The sequence below is a fragment of the Mesoplodon bidens genome (assembly GCF_964165515.1).
Source record: "Mesoplodon bidens genome assembly, chromosome: 18".
Classification (NCBI taxonomy): Eukaryota; Metazoa; Chordata; class Mammalia; order Artiodactyla; family Ziphiidae; genus Mesoplodon; species Mesoplodon bidens.
Window position 1 is genome coordinate 41,021,048 of NC_138175.1, and position 22,168 is coordinate 41,043,215.

Sequence of the window (22,168 nt, forward strand, 5' to 3'; positions counted from 1 at the left end):
TTTGGGGGAAGAGGTGAGAAGTGAGAGGTTCTGAGTCTGAGAATATGATTCTGTTTATGTGAAGCTGAGAACACGGACTGTGGGTTCTTATGAAAAATGTGATGGACCCCCAAATGCCCAGCCAAGGTAAAGCGAAGTGACCCCAGCCACCAGGTCCTGGTCCATGGCCACATCGACCTGAGCTTTCACCAGCAGTGTGTAGGCACAGCCTGAACCAAAAGAAAGACTCCGGTGGAATTTCGTCTTTGTTTCCAATGACCCCTGAGTCTGGGGAACTGCCCTAGGGACGAGAATTCATCTCTGCCCTTTCCTGGGTCCCCGCCTCCTGCTGGCCCCCCGAGGCCTGCATCACTTCCCCACGCACACCAAGCCTCTGTAAGGGGTTCTGTGTGCTCCCTCCTTCAGGGCCTGAAGCCGCGCTGGGTTTTAGATGCCACATTTGCAGCTCCCAAGGAGGGGTCGCCACCATCCAACTCTGTGAAGGCAAGGGGCACCCTCTGCACCCCCCAGACCAATGCCTCCAGCCTGGGGAGATGTGGCCAGGCCCAGAGGGCTCTGTTGAAGGGCTCAGGGTTGAACACATTGCCCCTGGCTCTGTTCTTCCTTTACAGCCACGCTGTGCACTCTGCGAATCCTTGCTGACACCACAGCACTGGCTTTGCCAGTCCGGCAGGGGTGGGGCTGGGGGTCCCGTGCAGCCTGAGTGGCCGGGCCTTGGCGACAGAGACAGAGCCGCTGCAGGGAACAGATCATCCTGGCTTCTCACCCTGACGGCAGAAAGGCTCCCTCGAGCCCCTTATCCAGGCGTCTGTATTCCCTGTTCCTTCCACGAGGGCCCAATCCCCCTAAGGGGGTCTCCATGCATTTCAACTGCAAAAGCAGGGGGTATTTCCTGGGTTGCTCCCCCGGGGGACTTCTCAAGCTTAGAGGAGACCTTTGTGGATTCTCTTCTCCTGTTTTCTATGAGCCTCCTCCCAGCCTCCTCCCCGCTCTCATTTCATGACCCGCCCTCCCCCTGCTCTCCCCACTCCCACCCACCTCCCCCTCATTCCCCTCATTCCTGCTGACTCTGGGGAAGAACTCCCTTCTCACCAGTTGAGCGTTCTTGGTAACATCCTGTCTGTGGCTGTGAGGGAGCTGGGTGCATCCAGGCCTCTGAGATGAGCCGACTTCATTCACAGCTCAACATGGGGGCCAGCTGTCCTGTTTCTGGAAGCCTGCCACCCCACCCCCGCCAATCCCCACATGGCATTTTAACAAGCCCGACCTGTTTGGGCTCAGATTTGGGGCAGCCCCAAGCATCTCGTATTTACTCTGCCCTTGGCCCTACAACCTAAACCCTTCTAAGCAGCGATGGCCCACTTGTCTGAGGTGAAAAGAGGCCCCCTTTGTAGAGGGGAGTGGAGTTTCAAGGAGGTAGCTGTGCCGCGAGATGGGATAGGCCGAGGGAGGAGAAGGCGCTGTGCAGCTCATGGTGAAGCCCAGTCTTGGAGTCCACATCTTCAATTTCTCGTGCTGCGAAATGTGTTTGCTTTGATGAAGTTCAAATGCTCTGGTGCAGGGCAAAAGAACTTAAACTTTGGGAGACGATTACTGCTCACCTCTAGTCACTTTTTCTCAAAGACACATCATGATGATTAAACTACATCCCTAAATAAGCAGCCGCACATGGGCAGTGTTGTGTCTGCATGAGCAGATTCTGCTTCTTGAGCAAACAGTGTGCATTTTCAAGGTTAAAGTTGGAGAACTCTGCACAGCTATTTCATTAGCAAAAATCTCCATTTGTGCACCCGGAAATTGGCTGGCTTATGAGGAGTTTGTCTTTCGTGCTCTTTGTGGGGTTGTTCAGACACACCCATCTAATGGTAACCCACTGCTCACGAGGTTACGTTTCCTTTTTGAACTTCTGTTGTTGTCAAATTAATATAATATGCTCTCAATTATCCACATAAAAGGAGAAAGGCAACCAAGCGGGGGAAGAAAATTTGCAATTAATTTACCAAATTATTGCTCTTTTTATATGATGGACAAGTCGCTTTTCTCTTTTGACTCAAGTATTCTGTATGTCCTGGGGGGAGTGCTAGGGCAAACACAAGGACGAGCCATCCAAGGTGTCCCTGCACCTGGGGCCGGGATGGAGGCTGGTGTCTTCTGGGGTGCAGAGGCCTTGGTGTTGAATCAGGGGTTCACAGAATGTGGGGCTCTTTCTTGTCCAGGAGAGTCCATCTATCTTCTCAGTCTTCTAGGAGCCCATTGCTCACCTAGTTGGGCTCTCCCAAGAGCAGACCTGAGATAAGGACCTGGGTGCAGGTCATTTATGTGGGAGGTGATCAGGGGAGGCATGGGTGAGGGGCCTAACAACAGGGCTGCCACTGCTCAGGGACTGGGCTTTGTCCCCTGGGGGTCCTCTAGGACACTATGTGAAGTTCACCTCAGAATCACCCCTGAGGGCTGAAGAAGCTCTGCAGGTCTCAGTCAGTAGTTGAGGGTCACTGCAGCTCACCCAACAGCCAAGCTGTCTTCTCATGGTCAGAGAGAAACAAGAGGCCATTGTGTCCCAGGGAACCAGAGGGGAAGGGATGGGGCACTGACAGCATCCACCACAAGTGGGAACCCCTTGGTTTTTACACCCCGGTGCACTGCAGAAGGCCACCAATCTTCCAGAGCCCAGGATGAGGGCAGATACACACTCCAAGATGCCTTGTGGGAAGTGAACTACAGATTTTAAATATTGAGACATGCACTCAGCTTAGGACCAGGCTTCCTGGAGGCTGGATGGAAGGCAGTGTCTACAGCAGTTGAGCTCCAAGGAGCTTGGACAAGTCCCCTCAGTACCCTCTTGTGTCTCAGATTCTATGGCTTTCAGGATCCCTTGTAGCTTTTACTTTTCAGGTGACCCTCTAGGACCTGGTCAGTCCTAGAGTCCTCATGAGCACTCACTCCTACAGGGCCCCAGATGTGGGCGCCCAACTGGTCTTTCCACAAGCACATGAACATGCAGGGTTTCAGTTTGGGCACGGGGCGTGTGAATACTTGCTTCATCATCAAGACATTTTTATTAACTCATAAGAATAGCATCAAGGCATTTCTCTTGTAATTCTGGAAGTCAATCAAACTATTTTTTTTTAAAGAGGGAATCAATAAAACGGAATCTTTGGGTTCATAGTAGTGCAAGAAAAACCTGATTATTTGACTTTTTTTCTTTGCCATTTTCCAACCTCTTGTATTCACAACCGAGCTTGAGAAGATAGTATTTTTCATGATGCTTAAGGTTTCCTCAAGTGCTTTACAGATATCAATTTTATAATCTATTGTGTATAGATTATAATCTATAATCTATAATTATACACAATAGATTGTGTACAATCTATTGTGTCCCTCTTTGGAAAGTATGTCCCTCTTGGGAGCCCCCCACTCCCACCCAACACTCCAACCCAGTAACACTTAGAGGGAGAGGAAGGAGGTATGGAGAGATGAGGGGTCATGCTGTACTCCATGCATGGGGCACAAGGAACAGGTCACATCCTCCTCCATACCTGTGACCTTTCCACTGTTCCATCCTCAGAGTTCCTTTGGCCATTCAAAGTGGCAAGCTGTTGGCTAGCAAGCCCCCCTAGTTTGGGAGAGTGTATACTATCTCCAACTTTGAGCCCCTCAAGTCCTTGGCTTTTTGCTTTTGATTGAATGTAACTTGATTGCCTCTAGTTTCTCATCCATCAAAGGATACACTTGTGTACCCTTGTACATCCTCAAGACAATAAAATGAATATGAATAAGTTGGAGGCTGGCAAGTCACCCACATTTTAGTTATTTTAGGATTTCTGCTGCTGTGCAGGTCTCAGGCAGGGCTCCCATGAGGACTCATACCCTCTAAGACCTTGCCAAGTGGGTGGAGAATCTGGGTAGAGTACTGCAAAGCAGGGAGCCCCTCATCCCTGCCAACCTGTACTCACCACATGAAGGACTTTGTCTAGACAGCCTCACTGGGATTCTTTTCCATCTTCAGCGTGAACACCTCCACAGAGGAAGCTGTGCCATGTCTCAGTGATCCCATTCCTGGGATGTGCAGACATCACCCCTGTTCGCTCTAACTGAGCTCTTTGTCCTGTTTTCTAATGCTGCAAAGGATTGACAGTTAGGAGATTTTAAAATTTTTCTAGTGGTCAACTAGTAGGAATAAGATTCTTGTACCATGGCTTTTTGCTTTACATGGAAACTTTGGGAGTGTTGTCTCAAAATCACACTCAGGCAATTAATTTTAAATCACAGGGGAATTTTCTTGAGGGCTTTGGGATACATGCCCTCACAAAGTGAGTTATCCTCTCTCCTTTGAACAGGCAAGCACCTGGATTTCCCTAATGTTGGGTGGTTTTGTGAAGCCCCAGCTCTGTTTCATGACACTGGGTTTTTCTACAGGAGATGCATGAGTGCAGAGGCAGGCTGACCACGGCATCCTGGAACACATGGGAGGAAGAGGGTCTTTGGATTTGGGGTGGGGCATGAGGGGCTGCCCAGTGGTGGGAAGAGACATTCCTGTGGGCACAGTGCTGCCGGTCAGCCTTGCCCAGGCCTGACAGCCTGAGAGAGCCGGGAAGCAGGTGGGACCTGTAGGCCTTGGAATCCCCAGACTGGACATACTCCAGCCATCTGTCCCAGGGACAGTCTGGAGGGGTGGGCAGGCCCCAGGGGCCTGGGATGGGAGGAAGGGAGGAGAGAGAGCGCCCCAGTGGGGCCAAGAGCAGAAAAGACCAGACAATGAGAGAGGGGTGAAGAGCAGAGAGACAGAGATGCGGATGGAGAGAGAAAGGAGAGAGGAGGAGGTGGGGTCAAAGAGGAGAGTAAGGAAAAGGCATGAAAAAGGGAAACTGGAGACCTGGGAAGATAAAAGGGCAGGAAAGGAGACAGTAAGGGGAGAGAAAACCAGTATGAACAGAGTAGAAGAAACATGGTAAAGGTGGCATCTGGAGGAGTGTGGAGAGTGGGAAATAGAGTGAGAAAGAGGAAGAAGAGAAAAGCCAGCAGAAAGGAGAGGATGGAGGCAGGGAGGAACTTTCCAGAAGCCGCCTGGGGTTTGGAGGTGCTGGTCGGAAGGCCTGCTTGTGTGGGCAGCGCTAGGGTGCTCACCGCCTGGGTGAAGAGCTTGAGTGGCTGGGGCGGGTGGGGGAGGCCTGAGAGCAGCACCTGGTGGCCCAGGCCCGCTTCCCAGCAGCACCTTCCGCATGCTCCCCGACCTCCAGCTTCAGGAGGAAACGCTGCTGCAGCTCAATCAGAATTATTTACAAGATAATGGTCCATTGTTTGCACTAAGACAGATGTTGACTGTGGGAACTTTGTGTTTTATGCTCCTTTCCCTGCTCTGCCTTCACTGGGTGCAGATGGGATCAAAGTAATGGGAGTTATTATTCCCAGAACTGGAAATTCAGAGGTGCCTTCACCCCAGCCTAGGCTTGGCTGGACAGCCGAGCTGGGCGGGCACCAGTCAGGCAGGCAGTGTGTGTGTGTGTGTGGGGGGAACAGTCGCTGCTGATGGAGGGGTCAGCCCCCGGGGCCTGTGGTCCCCCTTCCAGCCCCTTGAGGCAGCCTGTGATTAAGAAGGTCTTGTTTCCTTGAGGGGCGGGTCGGTGCCATTGCCTTTTCTGGTGCACAGGAAGGGCACTCTCTGATTAAGATGCACTTGCTGTTTGTTGAGTCAGGAGGTCACCATTTACGTCTCAGAAGGAAGGTGGCCATCTGGCCCTCTTCTTGATAAAAGGAAAGAGCAGTCCCTCTGGGGTGGGGGCTTTGTAGCCCCCCTTTATTTAAACTTACAAGAAGGCTTCCTCTCGTCTTCTGGGGTTACTTGGAGGGCCAGATCGGAACTTGTGACTCCCTCCTTCCTCCCCCAAGGGTGGGGTTGGCCAGATGAATGCCTGTCTACCTACTGACCCAGAGAGAGCCTGTCCTTCAGGAGGAAAGATGGGGCCGTGTGGAAAGATGTCCCTGTTACTTATGGACTCGGTCCTAGCCTCGCCCTCCAGGTAGGCGGGCCACCCCAGTGTAGGCCCATCTTCACGGGAAGGCCCCCGCACCAGCTGGTCCTTCTGCAGCCTTTCTGGTTCCCAGTCACTTCTGCATAACCAAACTCACCTGGTCAGCAGAACCCATCTCATGAATGAGGAAACCGAGGCCACGACATGTCAGGTGACTTGCCCAATGTTATTTTTCTACTCAATGGAAAAACCTTCCAACTTCTCAAGTCGTGAGCATTCTATTAAAGAGCCTCTCTGAGCCCCAGCTTAGTCAGTGCCCACGGGCACCAGGTGACTGCCCTGCAGCATCAGGGACAGCAAGTTACGGAGACACATGTGTCTGGTGCTACGCTCGCTCTGAGCCTGGCAAAGAGCACATGCTAGATGATAGCGATTGGTATTATCAGCTATATTATACCTCTTCTATAATATGTAGTTGACCCTTGACCAATGCAGGGGTTTGGGGTGCTGACCCCCACACAGCTGACAATCTGTGTATAACTTTTCACTCCCTACAAAACTTAACTACTAATAGCCTACTGTTGACTGGAAGCCTTACCCATAACGTAAATATTTAACACATATTTTGTACATTATATGTATTATATACTTGTATATATATTGTATTCTTACAATAAAGTGAGCTAAAGAAAAGGAAATGTCATTAAGAAAATCATAAGGAAGAGAAAATACATTTACAGTACATATGTATATTTATTGAAAAATATCTGCGTGTAAGTGGACCCGAGCCGCTCAAATCCATGTTGTTCAAAGGTCAGCTGTATTGCATTTCCAATATCAGGCTCTGACAGAAAAAAAAAAAAAGAGTCAAAGTAATACAATATCATAGAGCCACATTTGGATGCTAAAACCAACCAGTAGTGGAAACGAGAAAGCCACTTTCATGGCAGCTGAGTGGAATCAGGCCTGCCATTTGGAGAGGCTGAGGAAGTCCGAAGGCCACCACTCCTAACGCTGCCCCCACCCCCCGGATGTCTTGAAAAGTTACCAGAAAGCAGTTATAACCCGAAGGTTTTGTCCCATTCCAAACCCAGCACCTTGGCTCTGGGGTTTAAGGACAGTGAGAGTTTCCCCCTTGATCTCCCCAGGCCCAAGGAATGATCCCCTTACCTTCACCTGTAGGATCGGGACTTCTGAGCTATCTATCCTTCCATCTACCAAGTTTGGTTTTAAATAATAAATACTTAACTATGTGCCAGGGCCAACTCCCATTCTAAATACCTTACATATATAATGCACATGTTATTCTTTCATTTAATCCTTATAAAAATCCCGTGAGGTAGATGTAATTTTTATTCTTCCAGTTTTACCTATGGGGAAATGGAGGCACAGAGAAGCCACTTACCTTACCCAAGGTGACTCAGCAAGTAGGTGAGGAGGCTGAGATTCAGCCAGGCAGTGGAGACCCCTGAGGGTGACATTTTGCTGCCTCACCTTGGGCTGCTTTCCTGTGCCTTTAACCCTTGCTTGGGATGTGTCAAAAATGAATAAACCAGCCAACAAGTAAATAAAAATCGCCTGTCCTTGCCATCTTGTAGCTCTGGGTCCCAGGAGAAGATGCGGCAATTTCAAGCAGAGATGCCAGTCACAGACAGAACCTGGGGCTTGTCATCCAGCAGTAAGCAGGATGGGGCACTGGGTGTGGTCAGGTGTGCTCCATGCGACCGAGATGGCCTAGAACTTGCCTGTGACCCTGAGCAGGTCTCTTCCCATCCCCTCAGTGTCGTCACCTCCTCATCCACTGAATCACCCCAAGATTCCTACCATCTCCCAGTTGGTGAATTAATTATTCTTAGGACTGTATTTATTATACTTCTCAGCCTCAGGGAAGAAACTGTGTCTCCCTGGCCCTCTCCAAAGTGAGAGGGCCTCAAGGAAACCTGACCCCTCACCTTGCAATTGTTCCCTGAGGTCCAGGTGGGGGAGAGTGGAGAGTGGGTGGCCCAAGGCACCAGTAGACCCTCCAGACGGGGGCTGCCATGGGCCCAGCCCCCAGCTGTGAAAGCAGCAGAGGTCAGACTAGGATAATATTTATCAACCCTCTGCTCACCGAGTCAGGCTCTGACCAAACCCCAGCGTCACTGGAGATCACAGATCCTGTCTTTTAAGGTCCCACAGAGCCGCTTCACATGCGACCAATTACCTCTGTCAAGAAGGAGAAGGCGGTCCCGCCTGGTGGGTGGGATCTGAACTTGAGCTTCCAGAGGTCGACGACGGGGATCTGAGGCCTTTGAGCCTGTCACTCCCCTATAGCCAGACCTTTTCTGTTAAAACTGTTTAAATTACAAACCAGTAATAAAAGGATCATATGTGTTTCCCACTGAACAGGTTCTTTAGGGCTATTATGATAATTAAAAACATATGGTGCCTGTGCCAGTCAGAGGGAAACCGCAGATGTACAAATTAGGTATTATATACGGGTTTTCTGCTTCTGCCCTTTTAAAAACGTCAACTGGAGAAGTTTAAAGAGATAAAATGGCAATTGTGCAGATAGTAGGTAGCATTTTGGTTTTAGAATCATTAAATACATAAACCCTTTTCTTTTGACGGAATAGGAATAAACGGCTCCTCATCCGGGAAGGAGAGGAGAAAAGCCCTGAGGCTCGGAGTTTACGGGGAAGAGGCCACGTCTCCGCCTCACAAGGTCCTGGATACCATGGAATCATTCACACTTTTTATGATGTTGTCCTGCACAGACAAAGAGGATTATATGTATTAAATACTGAATTATATTAAAATTGGATTGATGGGAGCAAAGATAAGGACTTCTTTACATTCAACTTTTTACTTCTTAAAAGGCAAAGATGCAAGTATTGATTAATCTAGAAATAGTCATTTGTTTTAGTTTAAAATATGCAACTGATTTTAAGAAGGTGATAAATACCGCTAAAAAAAAAAAAAAAAAAAAACCATTGGGAGGGTTTTTGTGGCTCCCGGTCAATGGCTTTCCAATGCAGATGTACAGTACAAGTCAGGTTCTGCTGAGTTGTTCGTGTTGAAAGGATGTTGGGCTGGCTGGGGACCCTGGCAGCATCCAGCCATGCTCTGGGACGGCAAAGAGGATGCACTGGGCCCGGGTCCTGATGCACTGGGACCTGGGCTCTATGGCCAAGAACTTAGCACTTTGTCACTGTATGTCTCTGCTACAGAAACCCAACTGGACTGCTGTAAAGAAGGAGATGATGGGTGAACAGGTCAGAGGAGCATGGTCCCTGCCAGTTCTGCTCCTCAGGACCTCCTCCTCCCCAAAATGTGTTCTTCCTGAGACAATCCCATCCAGAACCAGGGTGGCCTCATCCCCCACCTGTGCCCCTTCCTCCATGTGATGTAGTAGTATCTACCTAGGAAAGTTGAGTAAAAAGCCAAATGTCTAATCAATGCAAATAAATGAGCAGAGAAGAGGTTCTACTTATCTGCCCAGCTGCCGGAACTTTCAGATAACCAGAATTTCTCGAATCCTGGTGTGTAATTACTGAAATTCACAATGATGAGTGGAGACAAGCTATGTTCAACATATTTTTGTGTTGAGGCATTTATTATATTATACATTTCTGAAGACCCTGATGAGGGTGGAAGGCCCTATTACCAGAATGTGCCTTTTCTTAGTCACCCTGGCTGAAGGGAAGTCTGGGCTCCTTAGGAGAAATGTCCTTTGAAATTGCTGCTTAGGTGTTGAGTCCCTCGATCCCACTGTTCTCCTTTGCCCACACCCTCTCAATGGTACAAAAGGCCAACTGTGCTCCTGTACCCTTTTCTGTGGGGAGCTGTGACCTGAACCTGCATCTGGGTCAGGTGGGCTCAGAGAGCTTGAGACAGGATAAGTCAGAGGAGGGTTCTTGAACCTTCTATCTACTGTACAAAAACAGTCTGGAGAGCTAGGTACAGCAGTGGTTTTCAGCCAAGCATGTTTTCCCCCCTAGGGGGCATTTGGCAATATCTGGAGATACTGGAGACATTGGGGGGCGCTCTTGGTAGTCTAGTGGGTAAGGGCCAGGGTGGTTGGCAGTATCCTGCAATGCAGAGGACAGGCCTGCTAAGAATTATCGGGCCCAGAATGTCAATAGTACAGGATTTGAGAAATCCTGGTGTACAGCTGGGAGTACCCAGCCTTCAAGTGAAATTCCAAGCTGGATAAATGGTGACAAGTCAAGTGACAAGATTTACCACCCAACTCACGTTGTGGCATTCGGCTCGCTCCCCAGACACTCTCCCTCCAAATCACGGCAACTTTGGACCTTATGCCTTTGTGAACACTTTGCAAGATACCCGGGGCGGGGCGGGAGGTGGGAAACAGAAACTTCCAGCACATTCCTCCCAGCTCAAACTGGGCGTGCTGGTGTGGGGAGGGGGCAGCTGAGCAGACAGCTGGAGTCAGTCTTTTCTTCTCCCCGGTGAGGGAGAGCAAGCCTGCAGCTTCACTGCACATGTAGGTATTACCACTTTAACTTTTACAGAGGTAAAATAACATCTTGTCACTCAGCGCAAGTACCAATCACAAAATGAATTAATTGTAATAACTGCTGTCAGCGGAACAAAGGACTTGTTGCTTTCCTAAGCAGATTTCAGCGCCACTGAGAACTATATACAAACGTTCCCATTGGGCAGGCTGGCAGAAACTAGTCAGAACATAATTGTATCCGTCTATCTCTTTACTTTGTTTTTAAGGGCTGAGGAATGGAGTTAAAAACCTATATTTTAAACATATCAATAAATATACCCCTTTTTGTGTCCATGACGTCTCCTCAAAAACATGGAGTCTTTAATAAATTGGCCATGAAAAAAAGCATTTGCTGCTGATGGTCCCAAATAAGGGCCAGCTGTAGAGGCTGCCTGTAGACTTGAAGTCATGAAGGGAATTATGCCCAATTACCCTCCCATAAAACACCCTCTCATTTCTGGGAGTTATCAAAGCACATCCCGTGGACAAGCGGTCAGCTGTCCCCTGCTCCTCAAAAGGAGACAAGTGGGCCTCACGCTGGGCCCGCGGCGCTCCTAACTGTCCCCCCGCCGCCCCTTCCCCGGACACCAGCAGCTTGTTTGCACTCAGCCTCTTTTTACAGTCACTCTTCCCAGTTTTTTGGGTCTGGATTTTTCACATCTTAGCACGTTTCCCGCTTTAAGAAGCCCCGTAGGTACTCTTCTAAGAAAAGACTTACTTCCTGGAGAGGGGAGGGCAGGAGTGGGCCAGGGTCTGGTCGCTCAGAACCTGCAGCCAGCAGACTGTGTCCCTGGCAGAGTTGTGTGCACTTCCACGGCAGGGACGTCCTCTGGAGCTCGGGAGTCACTGACAGGCCGAGGGCAGCATACCTCTGTGGGTCTGCTCCCGGCTTTGCTGAGGTCCAAAGTTAGGGACCTCCCAAAGAGGAAACCCAAGGAAGCTGCATCAGACCCACAGGCAGAGATTCTTCAATGAGGAGAAAAAATGACAGTGCCCACTTTTTTTTTTTTTTGCCGTACGCGGGCCTTTCACTGTTGTGGCCTCTCCCGTTGTGAAGCACAGGCTCCGGACGGTGCCCGCTTTTTTCAACAGGAATACAGACTCTCTCCCGTCTACACCACCTGCCTCCTTTCTCCACGTGCCTCCTTCTCCTGCTGCCTGTCCAGGCTCTTTGACCTGTGTGCCCGCAGCATCCAGCTCCATCCCAGGGTCTCAAGTGCATGAGCCTCCCCCACAGCATCTCCGATGCCCCTCAGGCACCCTGCTTTGTTTTTAGAGCTCATTGAGGCCAAAATTAGTCCCTCCATAACGAGATGGAAGATTCTTAGACTATCAGATCTAGAAGTCACCTTAGAGGTCATTTTCCAGATGCAGATTAGGGAGAGGACTTGCCTTGGTTGTTGAACCGGAGACAACAGTTGCTGCTTCCAGGTGTCTAGGCAGGTCCCTGTAACTGGCCCTCATTCCGCCATCTGGGGCAGCCGTAGGCAGCCTCTGCCTCTTGGGGATCAGTACCTAAGCAAGGGAGGTGTTCCTGTGACTTGTCCCTGCAATGTTGGGGCGAGTTTTACTCCGCCCCTCCCCCTGCAGAGGGCCAGGCCACTTGGGAAGCAAGGGTAAGAGGTGGGCTTCTTAGGTTAATGGAGCCCTGGATCAAATGTGCAATGAGTTGGCATTTGTATAGTCATCTCTGCGCTAGAACAAGCTGCCACTTGCAAAAACGCTGAGAAGAGCCCTGATCTGAAAAGAGAAATCCCTCCTTCTTCCGAGGCTGCTCTTCTCTGCAGGGACCCAGGTATACAGCCTGCATTGGGAAGGCTGGTTCCTGGTGCAACCCTGGGAGCGGGGACTCATGGACTAATGGTCACATGAGGGTGCCAGGCTCCAGTGCTAGGAGCAGGCTGTGAAGTGGGACAAAGAAGCACAAAAGGGGAACAGATGTGGGGTGTGGGGAAGGAGGTGGCAGGAGGCAGATCTTATGCCGTGTGGAGAGCATGCTGGGGGTTCCTGTGGCCTCCACCCCTAGACTCCCCCACCTCCACTCCACTGGCTTTGTGCTGGAGAAGGAAGAAACAGCATTTTCTCCAAATCTTTTAGAAAGGAGAAGAATCTGTGACAGGAAATGAATTTGGCCATTCATTTATTTAGCACACATCAAATTGTTCCAGAGAGTTGGGAGATGGTCACCAACAAAGCAGTTGAGATTCCAGCCTTCATGGGGCTTACATTCCACGGGGGAACACTGATCATAAAAAAAGACAAATATAAGTTCAGCTTATGATAAATGATGCGAAGACGACGAAGTGGCAAAGGCTTAGAGAGTAACGTGGGAAGCTCAGAATCACATATCGTGAAGGTTAGGGAGAACTCTCTGAGGAGGTGACATTGGAGGGAGCCGTGCAAAGATTAAGGGGTGCATGTTCCAAGAGTGGGGAGAGTGAAGAGAAAGACTCTGGTATGGGAAAGGAGCAGACATCTGGGGCTCTTAGCTCTCAGGCCTGTGCACCCTGTGTGTGTGACCAGCGTTTCCACAGGCTTTCCCAGACAGTGAGATTTCACTGAGCTTCTCTATGGCCCTGCATGGTCAACAGAGTTGGGACTGGGACTCTTCCCCATTTTTGCAGAAGGGGCAAGATGAAGGTCTAGAAGAAACCAATGACTTGCCCTCTTAGTTAGTGGCAGTGAAAGTCAGGGTAGGTGCCCAGGCCTCCTGACTCCCAACGTTGGGCTCTTTCTGCTGCCCTGAAAGTCTCTGTGCATTCGTGGGACTCAGGGTCTTCCTGTAAGCCTGACCTACCATATTGGAGGACTGTTGGGTCTCGGGGAGGCACCACGACTGACTCTTTGCACAGTAACCCAACTCTTAAAAACAACACCTGAAACTAAGAGAATTGGTCACATGACCTTGGGAACATGGCATCCCCCCATGAGAAACACAGCCATCCCCCCAGGTCCCCCAAGATGAGGGTCACTCATCTCCACAGACCAAAAGACAGCCCCTGACACAGTCAATTCTTTTGGCGACAGCCTACAGTTTTCCTCTTAGGGATCCCATGAGTAGAGAGCTGGAGCTAGTCAGGACCCTGAATGGCCACACCCAAAAAGTCACCTGGAAAAAATGGACCAAAGCCTTGGAAATCTGAGTCAAGTTTCCTTGGAGAAAGGCAGACGACTTTCCACCAAGGACTGCTGCTCAGACCAGCCTGTGGCTGTGAAGTTCCACCCCACGCTGACCTTGGCCGGCACTAAGTTCAGCCTCTCCTTGATGCCTTCTGACAGCGGCCTGATGATAGATGCTGCTACTCTGAGGTGCAGGGGGACCCGTTGTCAAGACTGAGTGCTCCGTTCTCTTTTCAGGATCCCTGTTCTTGTCTGGGCAAACTGCTTTCAAATGAATAGCTATTTCTGGATAAGTTTTTTTAGTGTTTCTTCTCCCATCTGGTTGCTATATTATTTGCATCTCATGCCGTTCTGGCCTCTGTGGGAGACAAGAGGTAACCCACCTTTTGTATTAGCTGCGACACTATTTGTTTCCCAATACTAAAAGGTGAAATAAGGAACAACCTTAAAACACCCTATCTGCTCTCAAAGTGAGACAGTTAAGTGGAAAGACGCTTTCTTCCCTCAGCACTATTTGTGATGTTCTACACACATAGGGAGCATTTGCAGTGAGGCCAGAGGACTGGGATAAGCATGAACTAAGGGTGGGGAGGACACTCTCTGAGGAGAGGTGCAAGGTCCCTAGGTGGGTTCCTCTTCAGAGGACAGCCCAGTGATACGTGGTCCCACTGTTTCCTTGGGGAGGCTGGATTACAGGTGCCCCCAGGAAGTACATGACTAGTGCAGACGGCTGGTCCTAACAACAGGGACCTGCTCCTTTCACTGCTGCCAGAGGTCAGGCACAGACAGTGGGCTTGCAGAGCAACAGGAGGGTTCAGGTTGGACAGGTGTGGACGCCAGGCCTTCCTGGTTTCTAGTAGATACAGAGCTCTTCTTACAAGGGTGCTTACATGGAAGCAGGTGATTCTGGTGCCGTGTTGGGGAGAACTCATGACAGGCCAGAGCTTAGTGTGTTAACAAAAGCGAGTGTAGGCCCTTCACCAGGATCAAGTATAGGTGAGCATATCTATACACACACACATATATACACATATATGCAATGTAATAAATAAATATAAAAATAATACAAATATATTTTTAGTCAGTGAATTTCCCCTCCCGGCCTCTGCTTCATCCTGTTGGAGTTATTTCATAGGTGGGACGTGAAGTCATAGCATGGTTTGAATTTAGTCAAGTGCAGCCTTTCATGGAAGAGTGACCGTTGGGAGGACGAGGGCTGAGGTTTGACACCTGGGCTTGGCATTGCGCGGACACATCTACATCGGCACAGATTGACACTGGCTTGCCTCCACCTGAGCAGCCCCTACCCCTCACCCCTTAAGTCTGAGCACGGGATTCCTGAGTTTGCAGGAAACAAAGTCAGGAGGTACTATGCAGCCGTCACCCATTCTCTCATTCATTCATTCATTATTTCATTCACCATTATTTATTTATTTATTTATTTATTTATTTTTCGGTACGCGGGCCTCTCACTGTTGTGGCCTCTCCCGTTGCGGAGCACAGGCTCCGGACGCGCAGGCCCAGTGGCCATGGCTCACTGGCCCAGCCGCTCCGCGGCATGTGGGATCCTCCCGGACCAGGGCACGAACCCGTGTCCCCTGCATCGGCAGGCGGACTCTCAACCACTGCGCCACCAGGGAAGCCCTCATTCACCATTATTTATGAACCATCTCTCATATGCCAGTCACTCCTCCAAGCATCTGGGCACAGGGATGAACAACGCGGCCATAGACCCCAGGACCCTGTTTCCCCTCTGCTCTGGTCCTTTTCTAGGCACTGGAGGCCCAGCAGTTCAGAAAAGCTCCTTCCTGGAGCTCATGTCCTTGGGGTGGGGTGGTGCCCAGTCAACCAATGAAGTAACTAGTCGGTTAAGGGGTTCTAAGGCTCTAGAGAAAAATAAGGTAAAGAAGAATTGGGTGAGTGCCTGGGCAGGGCTGCTACTTTACATGGAGGGATAGAGACACGGCCTGGGAGGTGACATTCCAGCAAAGACACGACGGAGGCCAGCGCAGGAGGATCTGGGGAGCAGCCTGCAGACAGGGACAGCGAGGCCGCCGGCCCGAGGCCACGAGCCGCTTGTACTGCTGGGGAATTTGTAGCAGAGGGTCAGGCAAGGGCCACGGGGACAGTCTACAGCCTGGTGGGCCATTGTGAGGCCTCCAGCCATGGGGGTCCTGCAGGCCCTGAGCGCGGAAGGGCCCTGCTCTTGGGAGAACGCTCTGCTCTCACCATCTTAAAATTCTTAATAATGTTTGAACCGGGGCCCTGCGTTTTCATTTTGTGGTGGGTTCCACAAATCATGAGGTGGCCCGACCCCAGCTTTACGTCTGCTGGGTGTGAGCAGCCAGCGCTGGGGAGGGGCCCACGGTGTGGGCTGGGAGGACAGGAGGCTGGGCAGGGATGCGGTGAGTGAGAGCGGCTTCGCAGATTCGGGTTTTAGTGGTGACGTGAGCCCAGAGGCTGAAACGGTTCAGTCCCTGAGCGTGGGTGCGTGGCCCCCGAGCTCTTCCAGCACCTTCCCTCTGCCTCCTCTATGCCCACTGCAGTCTTAGGCCCGAGCTGGGCCCTCCCTCTCCCCACCCCCACCCCCCTGGCCCACACGTCCTGGGAGTGCCAGGCTCGCTGTTGAACTTCGCTTTCCTTCCCGTGTGCTTTTTATGCCTCCCTCTTCCTTACCTCCTGGGGACGTCTAGGTAGCTGTCTGGTAGACACAGGTGGTCTTACTCTTGTCTCAGAAGGAAGTGTCGACACTGGCCATTTTCATACCTGGTACTGTGGGCTAGAGAGCCAGGCTCTGGTCACAGGAGTGGGGACCTGCTGCACCACACCATCCACTCTCTCCCCCTTGCTTCCTCCTGTGCCCCACGGGGTACATTTCTGGGCTCGGCTACCCTGTGAGGACTGCGGGATTTGCTTCTTGCTGAGCTTCCGGATGTGCATGGGGCTTGGGTCTGGTTCTCGCCCTAGGAAGTGCTCTGAGCGACTCAGCCATCCTCCTAGGTGAGCGGTCAGGTGAGAGGAACGGGCCCTTTCTGGAGTGGTGTGCTTCTTTGGGAAAGCTCACCCCAGCCTGCACGTCGCTGCCTGTTTCCCTGATGCATGCTCCTCAGAGCTGAATTTTAAATATGCCTCTGTGCCTGGTTTTATTTCCTTGGGATGTGAAGTCTATTTATTTCATATGCTTTGCAGAGTATATGTTGAAAAATAGCCTTCTGATTTAAATAAGAAATGAAAAAAAAATCAACTCTTCAACTTTTACTTATTGTTTTTTTTTCTTTTCTCCATTTCAACACCCCATCTCTTCAATACCAAAATATCACACATAGAAAGATTTAAAAAATCAGATGGGGGTGGAGTGGTGATTGTAGCGTAAATTTGCTTTCTGGTTGAGGCCTTGTATGCCAAGTTTTAGTCTGAATTACATATTTACAGCTGAGTTATACATCCCTGAAAAACAGGATTTATCACGGAAATAGTGACACCACCTCACGCAGTCTGGTGTTCTTGGGGACTGTGGTAATATACTGTGCAGAGAAATCAGTTCATTAGTTAGTTATAAACAAAGGACAGAGATAGTAAGTTAGAGTAGGTATTTCAGCAGTTTTCTGTGTATTTATGACACCAAAATATGCAGCTGCATTTTATTCCTTGAGATAGTATTTAAGTATTTTAGATTTAAAGCACATTTTTAGATATGGCCGTGGTGCATTTTTAGCCTTGGTCGTTCTTGTTCTTCTGTAGTTTTATTCGTGGTATTTTCTTCCTTCTCTGTTGCTCATTAGAAAAATGTTAAAAATCCATTTTCGTCTGATTAATAATAAAGCTGATCACATGTAACCTAATTTTCATTCCGTGCTGCCCCTGTCTGTGGAGTCATATACAAAGTGACCTTTGAATCGCCAGTGGACTCATAAAGTACAATAAGCACCATTGTCCTGTCAAAAATTGAAGATGTTTTACATCATTACAAAATTTAATGTTCCATCTTTTCAAATGCACTACTTTTCAAAGGCCACATTCCAATTGAAGCTCATTAAAATCAGACTCAAGTTTCCTGTGGTGGGGATGAAGAGAGTTTCACAGGCAATGGGAGGAAAATGAATCACTCTTTTAAAACAGATATGGTTACATATTAGTTTTGAAAGGTACAGGGATGGCGGAGCCTTGGCTGCCAGCAACAGTGCAGCTTTTGTGCTGATAGATCCAATAACCGTCTCCTGGTCCCTTTGCCTTCACCCACACTGTGTCCTATTTACTTGGGATAAATCAGCTCTCTAAATAACATTGTTGTTTTAAAGTTCAGAGGTGGAATGTGAAGGGATTTTGGAGGAAAGCTGTAACATCTGCCCTGCAATTTCAGATTTTTTTAAAAATTTTCATCTGACTCAGAGACCTGAAAGTTTGGAAACTGAGTCACTGGATGGGGTTTCCTGTGGGTGAGTGGGGAGTCAGCCAGTAAAATGCCATGATGCTTCCAGAAATGGAGATGCCCGTTTGACTTAAGACGCCGCTGTGTCATGTATCAGGGATGTGTCACAGCACAGGACCCGGGGATTCTGAGCCTGGCTTGCAAAGAAAACGTGTTCAGGTTTTCTGCTCAGATTCTCTCTTGGTCATAGTCTCTCGGTCTTCTGCCTGTTTCTTGGTCACGTCAGAGCACTGAGGACGTAGCTTGGTCTCACCTCGGTTTTTCTGGTGGATCCCACTGCTGTGAAGGTGTTGGCGTGTGTGACATAAGGAAAGCTCTCTCCTCACATGGGGCTGCGCTATTCAAAAGTCCCGGTTTTACAGAACATGAATGCATATACCCTTCAGCTGCTGAAATTCCAGTCTCTTCCAGAACCATCTCGGTTGGAAAGTTGCCCACTTCCTGGTGCACTAATGATGTCTCAAGGCCGACACTTCTCACTTTAGGTGTGACCCTCAAAGGACTCTTCTTACCAGATCTTTCCTAAAATGAGGTTTTAGTTCCTCATTGATTAGGGTTTGGCATTTAGTCGAATGAGGGTCATCCAGGTTCTGGACAGACTCTTTTCTACCGTAGTGCCCTATTTAGAAGGACAAGCTTTAGCATCAACTAGAATTGAGCTTGTGTCCCAGTTTTGCCCCTTGTAGCTGTGTGACCTTAGACAGGTTGCTCTGCTTTGCTGAGCTTCAGATTCCTCACGGGGATAATGCAAGTATCTACCCAACATGACTGTATAATGTCTTGCATGCAAAGGACCTAGCACTGCATTTGGGGCTAAGTTATTGATCATTAGGTATGAGCTACTGGCTATACGTGTGGCAGTATTAGTTGTTTTAATTATATCTAGAAAATCACTGCTAAGGTCCTTGGAGTGTAAGAGAACTTAGAGAGCTAAAACAAGGAGAGGCAAAATGTTTTGTCCCTGGTCACAAGGCTAAATGTGGTTTTTTCCGCTACAGTTGTAGCAGTTAGCTACTGCTGTGTAATAAACCACCCCAATACTTAGTGGTTAAAATGACAACAATACATTTTTTCTCAATGGTCTTTGGATCAGCTAAGTGATTCTGCTGATCCAGACCAGTCTCAACTGATCTTAGCCAGACTTGCTCATGCCTCTGTTCCTGGCTAGCAGGCTGGCTGGTCTAGGGTGGGCTTGGCTGGGGTTACTTGGTTCTGTCCCATGTGTCTCTCCTCCTCCAGCAGGCTGGTCTGGATTTGTTCTCATGTCAGAGGCAGGGGTCCAAGAGAGCAAACAGAAATGCAACAAGCACTTTTGCTTGACTCTGCCTGCATCAAGTTACTGTTGTCCCATTGACCAAAGCATGCCACCTGGCTGAGCCCACAGTCAGTGTAGGAGGAGGCCAGCAAAGGGCAGGATGCGGGGAGGCATGAGCTTGCAGCCACTAGCGAGACCAGTCAATTTCTTTCTGTCCCTAAATCCCCAACAGACACATCGAGTGGTGTGAACAGGATGGAATCAAATGTCTTAGAAGAGAGTTTAAATCTTCTGATCTCAGGACACCACTAACAGTGAGATGTTCCGTTATATTGTTCTAGTGTGTTCTGAGGTCCTATCTGCAATGGCCTGCTTTGCCACCACTAGATACATCCTTTCCATAATGGAAACCTGTTTTTTTTTTTCTTTCTGCCGGTAGACTCTCTCTTTTTGAGAACACAGTCTTGGTTAGATATTCTGGCTTCTTGACTTCTACAGGCGCATGGTTGGAACTGGGCAGATGTGATCGCTGAGTGTGAAAGCCCCATCTTCCCTCTCCCCTCACCCCTTGCTGGCTACCTCCCTTCCCCTCCGTCTCTCTCTTGCCATCTTTCCCTCAGGAAGACCCACATTCACCCAGTGGTTCTGGAGTGGAGAATGCATTCTAGCTTCCCTGGTGGCCGACATTCCCACAGGCCACTCAATCCTCTCCCTTCTACACCCCCATCTGAGCTCTGATTCTACTTATACTGTTGGGGTATGAACTGCAGTAAAGGGCCAGCTCTTAAGAGAGCTGGAATCTCTGTAGCAAGTCCCTAGAATGCACCTCCTACCCCTGATGGCTAGAAGATGGTGTCTCCAGGGCACCAGCATCCGGAGTCCGACCCCATGTGTTTGGGTGTGCTGAGGGCAGTGGGGTCGCCTGAGAAGCAGTCATGAGCACAGCCCACCTGTGCCTACACAAGCAAGGCTACACGTGTGCATCTATGGCATATGGGGAGGAGCTAGGAACTAGACCACCATCTACTTCTCCAAAGAAGGGCTGGGGTGGGGCCCAGGAGCCAGACAAGCTGCTGTTTCTCAGCCAAAAGATTCTCTGACTGGGAAGTAGCCATCACAACGTCTTCTGTGTTCTGATTCCTGGGACCTGTGGGGAGCCCTGAAACAATGGGGCTCAAGGAAATCCCAGCTCATCCCCAGGCCTCAGATGACTTGAGGCTTCCTGAACTTTTCTTCCTCCCCTGGGGACTCTTTCTCACCTGGGCGTCCTTGGTGGTCAGGCAATCCCAGCTCCTGGCTTCCAGGTGCCCTTTGCAAGTCCTCCCTGCTGTGTGACCCCACAGATGCCGTCCTCGGAGTCCTGGGTAATAGGTCTCTGCAGATGAGATGGGACAGAAGTTGTGCCCACAGGAAGTGGGCAGCTGTGGTCGCAGGTGGGTTCAGCATTTGCCAAGACCTGTGTGAGTCCATCAGTCCTCATTTAATCTAGAAATGGTTTCCCCTGAAGAAGTTGTATTTGCTTCTGGAATTACGAGCATTGACGGTTTGCTTTAGAACCTCCAAAATCTGAGATTCCATCTGCAAGCAGGTCTTATAAAAGCCACTATACAGGTTCTTTAGGAAAAGAAATGGTAACCAACTGATAAGTTCAACTAACTCCCTCTGCCTCTAAACTTATAATAGAAAGTTACGGTTGCTCATCATGGTTGAAGACTTGTTTTGAAGACCAGAGATGGTTCTTGCAGGGAACAGAGAGAGGTGGAGACTGGCTGACAGGGCTGTGTTCCTCATTTGGAGTATTTTCTGGGCCTCTTGAGACTAGAAGCAGGCTGGTAAAATAATGAATAATATAATGTAAAATAATGTCCGAGAGACAGGTACCAAAGAACCCAAAATAACTGGATTTCCGAAGGGTTCGAAGTGGACTTCTGGGAGGGAGAGAGGATGGGGAAGAGGCTAAGAGCCCCCAGCAGGGTTTCACCAGCTATCAGGCAGCTTTTGGCCTTGTCCAGAGCAGCAGACTCACTATGAGCTCCAGAAGCTCTGGCTCAGAGCTGGGAAAACCTGAGGGTCGGGAAAACAATGCAATCTGGCAGCTAGGGGAAACTGAGTCAGTGAATCACAATGGGTAGAGCATACACCAAGCAAAAGGGAGGGAACCTGAACTCTTTAGGTCATCTACTGCTGAGGGAGTGTGTTGGAAAGGAGATTTTGCTGCCAAAACAGTTGAAAACAATTTATTTACACTCTGGGGCTTCCAAAGTTACAGTGTCTGATGATCTGAGTACTTGTACTCATTCCTTGATTGACCTTGGGTGAGTCTCAAACCCTCTTTAGGCCTCAGGTACCACATCTGTGCCAAGAAGGGTGCATCCCCAAGGGCCCCAGTAACACCAGTAGACATGGGGCTCGTTGGAAGGAAACCCTAGCCACTGAGTGGCTTTTATGTGCCAGTGGAGGAGTGACAAGAGTAGGGTCTCCAGGCAAGCCAGGGCCGTACTGGGTGATGTTACAAGGAGAAGGAGGCTCAGAATCTTTGATCCTTCTCTGGGCTAGTGGGGAGATGCCACTAGGGGCCCCAGCAGTGGTCCTTTTGCCTGGTCACAGCGTCTGGAGTGATGTCTTTGAGATGAGGAGAGACCATTATCAGGCCAGGCTGGCAGGCAGGTGCCACACCTTACTTTGCTTCTGCGAAGGGCTTCCTGAAGGAAGGGGTATGGTTTGGAGTGTGAGTGCATATGGTACCCCACATGCAACTCAGCCCAGATGCTCCAGGGCACTCACACCTGGAGCTTGCTTAGTGCAAGTGCATGCTTCCTTCCAGACTCAGGGCTCTGGCCAGGGTGGCCCTGAGGCTGGGCTCCTACATGCAGTGTCCTACAGCCAGTGCTTCCAGC

At 49.7% G+C, this 22,168-nt stretch overlaps 1 long non-coding RNA gene across 2 annotated transcripts in view; it reads right to left on the reverse strand.

Moving 5' to 3' along the window:
- LOC308605606 overlaps nucleotides 1-22,168 on the reverse strand; it is a 368,706-nt gene that overhangs the window by 124,268 nt on the left and 222,270 nt on the right. The window lies entirely within an intron of this gene.